At 41.6% G+C, this 9046-nt stretch overlaps 1 pseudogene; it reads left to right on the forward strand.

Annotated features, from left to right (window-relative positions):
• Positions 1 to 1147: 1147 nt before the first annotated feature.
• Positions 1148 to 6482, forward strand: LOC130684121 (trafficking protein particle complex subunit 8-like; annotated as a pseudogene).
• The last annotated feature ends 2564 nt before the right edge of the window (positions 6483 to 9046 follow it).

The raw sequence follows: 9046 nt of genomic DNA on the forward strand, positions 1-9046 counted from the left end.
ACAAAGGTATGAAACTAGAAATAAATTACACAAAGAAAATGAATAAGCCCACAAACACATAGACGCTTCATATCACGCTCCTAAATAATCAATGGATCAATGGCCAAATAAAAACAGGTCAAGCAATATGGAGAGACAAATGACAACAATAATTCAACATCGCAAAAATCTGTGGGACGCAGCAAAGGCTGTGCTAAGAGGGAAGTATACTGCAATACAGACACACCTCAGAAAAGAAGAATAATCCCACATGAAGAGTCTAAACTCACAATTAACAAAACTAGAAAAAGAAGAACAAATGAGACCCAAAGTCTGTAGAAGGAGGGACATAATAAAGATCAGAGCAAAAATAAATAAAATCGAGAAGAATAAAACAATAGAAATAATCAATGAAAGCAGGAGCTGGTTCTTCAAGAAAATAAAACAGAACAGATAAACCCCTAGCCATATTTATCAAGGAAAAAAGAGAGCCTACACACACAAACAGAATCAGAAATGAGGAAGGAAAAATCACTGTGGATACCACAGAAATACAAAGAATTATGAGAGAATACTATGAAAAATGATATGCTAACAAACTGGATAACCTAGAAAAAATGGACAACTTCCTAGAAAAATACAACCCTCCAAGGCTGACCGAGGAAAGAACAGAAAATCTGAATAGACCAATTACCAGCAACAAAATTGAATTGGTTATCAAAAAACTACTTAAGTACAAAAGTCCTGGACCAGATGGTTTCACTGCTGAATTTTATCAAACATTTAGTGAAGACATAATACCCATCCTCCTTAAGGTTTTCCAAAAAGCAGAAGAGAGAATACTCTCAAACTCATTCTACAAGGCCAGTAACACTCTAATACCAAAAACAAGCAAAGACACCACAAGAAAAGAAAATTACAGACCACTATCCCTGATGAACATAGATGCAAAAGTACTCCACAAAATATTACCAAACTAAATTCAAAAATACATCAAAAAGATCATCCATCATGAACAAGTAGGATTTATTCCAGGGATTCAAGTATGGTACAACATTCAAAAATCCATCAACATCATCCACCATATCAACAAAAAGAAGGACAAAAAACACATGATAGGTTCGGCCCCAACATGGCGGTCCCGGCCGGGTGGTGACCGCGCTTTGGCCGTCGGGAGGCCTCCCTGGCGGTTGTCGGCGGGTCCTCCTCTGGGTGGAATGCGAGATCGCCGGGGCGAGCGCTGAGGAGGCCGTGACGCGGCGGGGCCGGCGGCGGGGGCCCCAGGAGCCGAGGCGGCGGCGGCCGTGCCTTCCGTTGGTCCCAGGGCTTTAGTGCGGACCCCGCCCGGCCGGGCCAGGCCGGCGGGCGGCGGCTGCGGCCTCTGCGGCCGCGGGGTGGGCGCCGCCCTGCCTCTGCCGCGGCCATGGCTCAGTGCGTGCAGTCCGTGCAGGAACTCATCCCGGACGCCTTCGTGCCCTGCGTGGCCGCGCTGTGCAGCGACGAGGCGGAGCGGCTCACGCGCCTCAACCACCTGAGCTTCGCGGAGCTGCTGAGGCCCTTCTGCCGCCTCACCTCCGAGGTTCATATGAGAGATCCCAATAATCAGCTTCACATAATTAAAAATTTGAAGATCGCAGTAAGCAATATTGTCACCCAAGCACCTCAGCCTGGAGCCATTCGGAAGCTTTTGAATGATGTCGTTTCTGGCAGTCAGCCTGCAGAAGGATTAGTAGCTAATGTGATTACCGCAGGAGATTATGACCTCAACATCAGTGATCGGTCCATTAAAGCTAGTGTTCCTTGGTACAGTAATTGGAAAGACACACTGATGGAATTGAAAGAATCCTCATTATATACAGCTACTACTCCATGGTTTGAGTCCTATAGAGAGACCTTTCTTCAGTCGATGCCAGCATCAGACCATGAATTTCTGAACCACTACTTAGCATGTATGTTGGTAGCATCGTCTTGTGAAGCTGAACCTGTGGAACAATTTTCAAAGTTGTCACAAGAACAGCATCGAATTCAGCACAATAGTGACTATTCCTACCCCAAGTGGTTTATACCAAATACTCTAAAGTATTATGTACTTTTACATGATTTAAGTGCGGGAGATGAACAGAGAGCTGAATCAATTTATGAAGAAATGAAACAGAAATATGGAACTCAGGGTTGCTATTTACTTAAAATTAATTCTCGAGCATCTAATCGAGCATCAGATGAACAGATACCAGATCCTTGGAGTCAGTATCTCCAGAAAAATAGTATTCAAAACCAGGAATCATATGAAGATGGCCCTTGTACAGTAACTTCAAATAATAATTCTGATAATAGCTTGCTTTCTTTGGATGGATTAGATAACGAAGTCAAAGATGGCTTACCAAATAACTTTAGAGCTCACCCACTTCAGTTGGACCCATCCAGTGACCTTTCTAACAGCACCGATGGCCCAGATCATGTAAAATCTGCTTCATCATTATATGAGACAAAGAAAGAAAATACTGGAATTATTCATGGTGCATGTTTAACCCTTACTGATCATGATAGAATTCGACAGTTTATACAAGAGTTCACATTTCGGGGCCTTTTGCCACATATAGAGAAAACAATTCGGCAATTAAATGACCAGCTAATATCAAGGAAAGGTTTGAGTCGATCTCTATTTTCTGCAACTAAAAAATGGTTTAGTGGCAGTAAAGTACCAGAAAAGAGCATTAATGAGCTGAAAAATACATCTGGATTGCTGTACCCCCCAGAGGCGCCGGAACTTCAGACTCGGAAGATGGCTGACTTATGTTTCCTGGTGCAGCATTATGATTTGGCCTACAGTTGCTATCACACTGCAAAGAAGGATTTTCTGAATGACCAAGCAATGCTTTATGCAGCTGGTGCCTTGGAAATGGCAGCAGTGTAAGCTTTTCTTCAGCCGGGAGCACCTAGGCCATACCCTGCACATTACATGGATACAGCAGTCCAGACTTACCGGGATATCTGCAAGAATATGATCCTGGCTGAAAGGTGTGTGTTGCTGAGTGCTGAAATCTTAAAAAGCCAAAGCAAGTACTCGGAGGCTGCAGCGCTCCTGATTCGGTTGACCAGCGAGGATTCTGACCTTCGAAGTGCACTTCTTCTGGAACAGGCAGCACATTGCTTTATAAACATGAAGAGCCCCATGGTTAGAAAATACGCATTTCATATGATACTGGCAGGCCATCGGTTTAGTAAAGCAGGACAGAAAAAGCATGCTTTACGCTGCTATTGTCAAGCCATGCAAGTCTATAAAGGAAAAGGCTGGTCTCTTGCAGAGGATCACATTAACTTCACCATTGGGCGCCAGTCTTACACTCTTCGGCAGATGGACAATGCTGTCTCTGCTTTTAGGCATATTTTAATCAATGAAAGTAAACAGTCTGCTGCCCAGCAAGGGGCCTTCCTCAGAGAATATCTTTATGTTTACAAGAATGTAAGTCAGCTGTCACCAGAGGGGCCTTTGCCACAGCTCCCTTTACCGCACACTGACAGCTCAGCAACGCGGGTGTTCTTTGGCCATGACAGACGGCCAGCAGATGGTGAAAAACAAGCAGCTACTCATGTAAGTCTCGATCAGGAATATGACTCTGAATCCTCTCAGCAGTGGCGAGAGCTCGAGGAACAAGTTGTTGCTGTGGTTAACAGAGGAGTAATTCCACCCAATTTCCACCCCACCCAGTATTGCTTGAACAGTTACTCAGATAACTCAAGATTTCCACTTGCAGTTGTAGAAGAACCAGTGACAGTGGAGGTGGCCTTTAGAAACCCGTTGAAGGTTCCGCTTTTGTTGACTGACTTGTCATTGCTATGGAAATTTCAACCTCAAGATTTCAGTGGAAAGGAGAATGAAGAAGTTAAAGAACCAGTAACAGGTGAACCTGAAATGATTGGAACTGAAGTTATTTCAGAGTTCTTAATTAATAGTGAAGAATCTAAAGTGGCAAGACTAAAGCTCTTTCCCCATCACATAGGGGAGCTGCATATTCTGGGAGTGGTTTATAATCTTGGCACTATTCAGGGCTCCATGGCAGTAGATGGCATTGGTGCTCTTCCTGGTTGTCACACAGGAAAACATTCCTTGAGTATGTCAGTCCGAGGGAGACAGGACTTAGAAATTCAAGGTCCTCGACTTAACAACACAAAAGAAGAGAAAACATCTATTAAATATGGTCCTGATCGACGTTTAGATCCCATAATCACTGAGGAAATGCCACTCTTGGAGGGCTCCTCTGTGGAGAAATCCGAAAAGCATATGTGGAATTTGTCAATGTCAGCAAACGCCCTCTTACCGAATTGAAGGTTGTTTCTAAACGTCCAGAAGTCTTTACTTTTGGTGGTAACACAGCTGTTCTAACACCGCTCAGTCCCACAGCCTCTGAAAACTGCAGTGCCTATAAGACTGTGGTGACAGATTCCACCTGTGTGTGTGCAGCCCTCCTCTCCTCAGCTTCCTCTGTTGACTTTGGCATTGGCACAGGGAGTCCGCCCGAGGTGGCTCCTGTCCCCCTTCCTGACGCCATTCTTATGCCTGGAGCTTCAGTTCAGCTACCAATGTGGTTACACGGCCCAGACGAAGAAGGGGTCCATGAAATTAACTTTTTGTTTTACTATGAAAGTCTTAAAAAGCAGCCTAAGATACGTCACAGAATATTAAGACACACTGCAGTTGTTTGTACCAGCCGATCTTTGAATGTACGCGCCAGTGTCTGCAGAAGTAATTCTTTTGAAGATGAGGAGGGCAGAGGAGGCAGTATGCTTGTCTTTGTGGATGTGGAGAATACCAATACTAGTGAAGCAGGTGTTAAGGAATTCCATATAGTCCAAGTATCAAGTAGTAGCAAACACTGGAAGTTACAGAAATCTGTAAATCTCTCTGAAAACAAAGATGCCAAACTTGCCAGTAGGGAGAAAGGAAAGTTTTGCTTCAAGGCAACACGATGTAAGGAAAAAGAAGTTGCTGCGCAGTCCTCAGAAAAACACACCTTTGCAGATGTCACCTTGGGAAACGAGCAGATAGTAAGTTCAGCAAGCCCTTGTGCAGACTTCTTTTATCGAAGTTTGTCTTCTGAATGTAAGAAGCCACCAGCCCAGCCGTGTGTGCATACAGAAAAGCAGTCAGTAGGGGAAGCTGTGAGATGGATTCAGAAGTGCAATGAGGTGGATTTGAGCATTGTCATCCTGTGGAAGGCTTACGTCGTAGAGGACAGTAAGCAGCTTATTTTGGAAGGCCAGCATCACGTTACCCTTCGCACCATAGGAAAAGAAGCCTTTTCATGTCCTCAGAAACAGGAGCCGCCAGAAATGGAACTGTTAAAATTTTTCAAGTCAGAAAACACTACAGTTTCTTCAAGGCCATCAGTAGAGCAGCTTTCTAATCTCATTAAAACGAATTTTCACTATCCAGAATCATTTAACCATCCATTTCATCAGAAAAGCCTTTGTTTAGTACCAGTGACCCTTTTACTTTCCAACTGCTCCAAGGCCAGTGTTGATGTGATCGTGGATCTTCGGCATAAAACAACAAGTCCAGAAGCATTGGAAATCCATGGATCGTTTACGTGGCTTGGACAAACCCAGTATAAACTTCAGCTTAAAAGCCAGGAGATTCACAGTTTGCAGCTGAAAGCGTGCTTTGTCCACACAGGTGTTCATAACCTTGGAACACCAAGGGTGTTTGCCAAGTTATCGGACCAATTTTCAGTGTTTGAAACAAGTCAGCAGAACTCCATGCCTGCCCTGATCATCATCAATGACGTGTGACATCTTGTAGACTTGTTGGAGTGCCCAGGAGCCAGCTTGTTCACGGAGTGGGCCTTGCAGCAGTGTTTGAAAGGCCTGCCTTGTTGCAGATACTGGTGTCAGATCAATGCACAGTCCTTGGACTTGTCAGTTTGTTGAGGACAGAGCATGTTGGACTGAGAATACTTACATTCTTTTTTTGTATTTCTTTAAACCCTGGTAATAATTTGTGTGCTCATAATACAGAATTTCAACATATCCTTGCACCTTATGAAGCCCCATCTTAAAAACCAATGTCTGAGTCTGCTGTTACAACTTATCGATGATATATGAATATCAGGAGATGATTTTGAGGAAGGAAAGGCCTTGTTGGCAATGTTCCTGTTAATAAATTCCAGCTTTACTGTGAAGTTTCTCTAGAGTGTTAAATACAAATTTTCCTGTTTTGCTTCATACAATTCTCTAATACCAGGTTTGAACTTTGGTTATAGAGTCTTCATACTTCAGTATCTTGTGGTTCCTATGGCTTATACATAACTTTGTAAAACAACATTTTTTTCTGATTCTTTGAATGTGGTTTCAAAAGTAGTTTGACTTTTTTTCCTCATTCATCTCTGCAGAGTGCACTATTTCACAATATGAGATTTTTGTCATTTAAATTATATTCTTTATTATGGAACTTTAACAATTGAGTTGATCTGTTTAAAATATAAATCTACTCAAGTGAATTAAGAATAAGCTTTTCAAAAACGTATTATATTTATAACAATTGTACTGTAAATAGAATAAAGACATGCTATTCACTGTATAGATTTATTAAATGCCATTTTTTATTAAAAAAAAACACATGATAATCTCCATAGATGCTGAAAAAGCATTTGACAAAATTCAACATCCATTCATGATAAAAACTCTCAACAAAATGGGTGTAGAGGGCAAGTACCTCAACACAATAAAGGCCACATATGAAAAACTCACAGCAAACATCATACTTAACATTTAGAAACTGAAAGCTTTTCCTCTGAGATCGGGAACAAGACAAGGATTCCCACTCTCCCCATTTTTATTCAACAAAGTTCTGGAGGTCCTAGACATGGCAACCAGACAACACAAAGCAATAAAAGGCATTCAGATTGGCAAGGAGGAAGTTAAACTGTCACTATTTGCAGATGACATAATATTGTACGTAGAAAACCCTAAAGAATCCACTCCAAAATTATTAGATCTAATATCTGAATTCAGCAAAGTTGCAGGATACAAAATTAATACACAGAAATCTGTTGCATTCCCATACACTAACAATGAACTTAGCAGAAAGAGAAATCAGGACAACATTGCCATTCACAATTGCCTCAAAAAGAATAAAATCCCTAGGAATAAACCTAAGCAAGGAAGTGAAAGACCTGTACTCTGAAAACTACAAGACACTCATGAGAGTAATTAAAGAAGATACCAATAAATGGAAACACATCCCATGCTCATGGGTAAGAAGAATTAATATTGAAAAAATGGCCATGCTGCCTAAAGCAACCTACAGGTTCAATGCAATCCCTATCAAAATACCAACAGCATTCTTCAACAAACAAGAGCAAATAGTTCTAAAATTCATATGGAACCACAAAAGACCATGAGTAGCCAAAGCAATCCTGAGAAGGAAGAATAAAGTGGGGGTTGATAACACTCCCTGACTTCAAGCTCTACTACAAAGCCACAGAAATCAAGACAATTTGGTACTGGCACAAGAACAGACCCATAGACCAATGGAACAGACTAGAGAGCCCAGATATAAACCTAAGCATATATGGTCAATTAATATACAATAAAGGAGCCATGGACATACAATGGGGAAATAACGGCCTCTTCAACAACTGGTGTTGGCAAAACTGGACAGCTACATGTAAGAGAATGAAACTGGATTATTGTCAAACCCCATACACAAAATTGAACTCAAAATAGATCAAAGAGCTGAATGTTAAGTCATGAAACCATAAAGCTCTTAGAAGAAAACATAGGTAAAAATCTCTTGAATATGAACATGGGCAACTTTTTCCTGAACGCATCTCCTCGGGCAAGGGAAACAAAATAAAAACTGAACAGATGGGACTACACCATGCTAAAAAGCTTCTGTACAGCAAAGGACACTATCAGCAGAACAAAAAGGCATCCTACAGTATGGGAAAAAATATTTGTAAATGAAATATCCCACAAGGGCTTAACATCCAAAATACATAAAGACCTCACACGCCTCAACACTCAAAAACCAAATAACCTTATTAAAAAATGGGTGGAGGATATTAACAGATACTTCTCCAAAGAAGAAATTCAGATGGCCAACAGGCACATGAAAAGATGCAGCACATCACTAATTATCAGGGAAATGAAAATTAAAACCACAATGAGATATCGCCTCACACCAGTTAGGATGGCCAGCACAGAAACGACTAGTAACAACAAATGCTGGCGAGGATGCAAAGAAAGGGGGAACCTCCTACACTGCTGGTGGGAATGTTCAACCACTGTGGGAAGCAATATGGAAGTTCCTCAAAAAAATGAAAATAGGAATACCATTGGACCCAGTAATTCCACCTCAGGGAAATTACCCTTAGAAGACAACTTCTCAGATTCAGAAAGACATAAGCACCCCTATGTTTACTGCAGCACTATTTATGATAGCTAAGATATGGAAGCAACCTATGTGTCCATCAGTAGTTGAATGGATAAAGAAGATGTGGTACATATACACAATAGAATACTATTCAGCCATTAGAAAGATGTAAATCCTACCATTTGCAACATCATGGCTGGAGCTAGAGAGTATTATGCTCAAGTGAAATAAGTCAGGAAGAGAAAGACAAATACCAAATTATTTCCCTCATTTGTGGAGTATAACAAAGCAAAAACTGAATGAACAAAACAGCAGCAGACTCACAGACTCCAAGAAGGGACTAGTGGTACTAAAGGGGAGGGGTTGGGGAGATTTGGTGGGGAGTGATGAGGAATGGGATTGAAGGGCATTATGATTGACACACATGGTGTGTGTGGGGGGGGTCACGGGGAAGAGTGTAGCTCAAAGACAAATAGGGACTCTGTGGCATCTTACTACACTGATGGACAGTGACTGCAATGGGGTATGGCGGGGTACTTGATAATAATGGTGAATGTAATAACCACATTGTTTTTCTTGTGACACCTTCATAACAGTGTATATCAATGATACCTTAATTTAAAAAACGTCTCAGGAAAAAGGGAACCTATACCTGTAATTAATATTCACAATATTTGTACTATCTCAGAAAGA

This window comes from Manis pentadactyla, chromosome 6 (assembly GCF_030020395.1).
Source record: "Manis pentadactyla isolate mManPen7 chromosome 6, mManPen7.hap1, whole genome shotgun sequence".
Taxonomy (NCBI): domain Eukaryota; kingdom Metazoa; phylum Chordata; class Mammalia; order Pholidota; family Manidae; genus Manis; species Manis pentadactyla.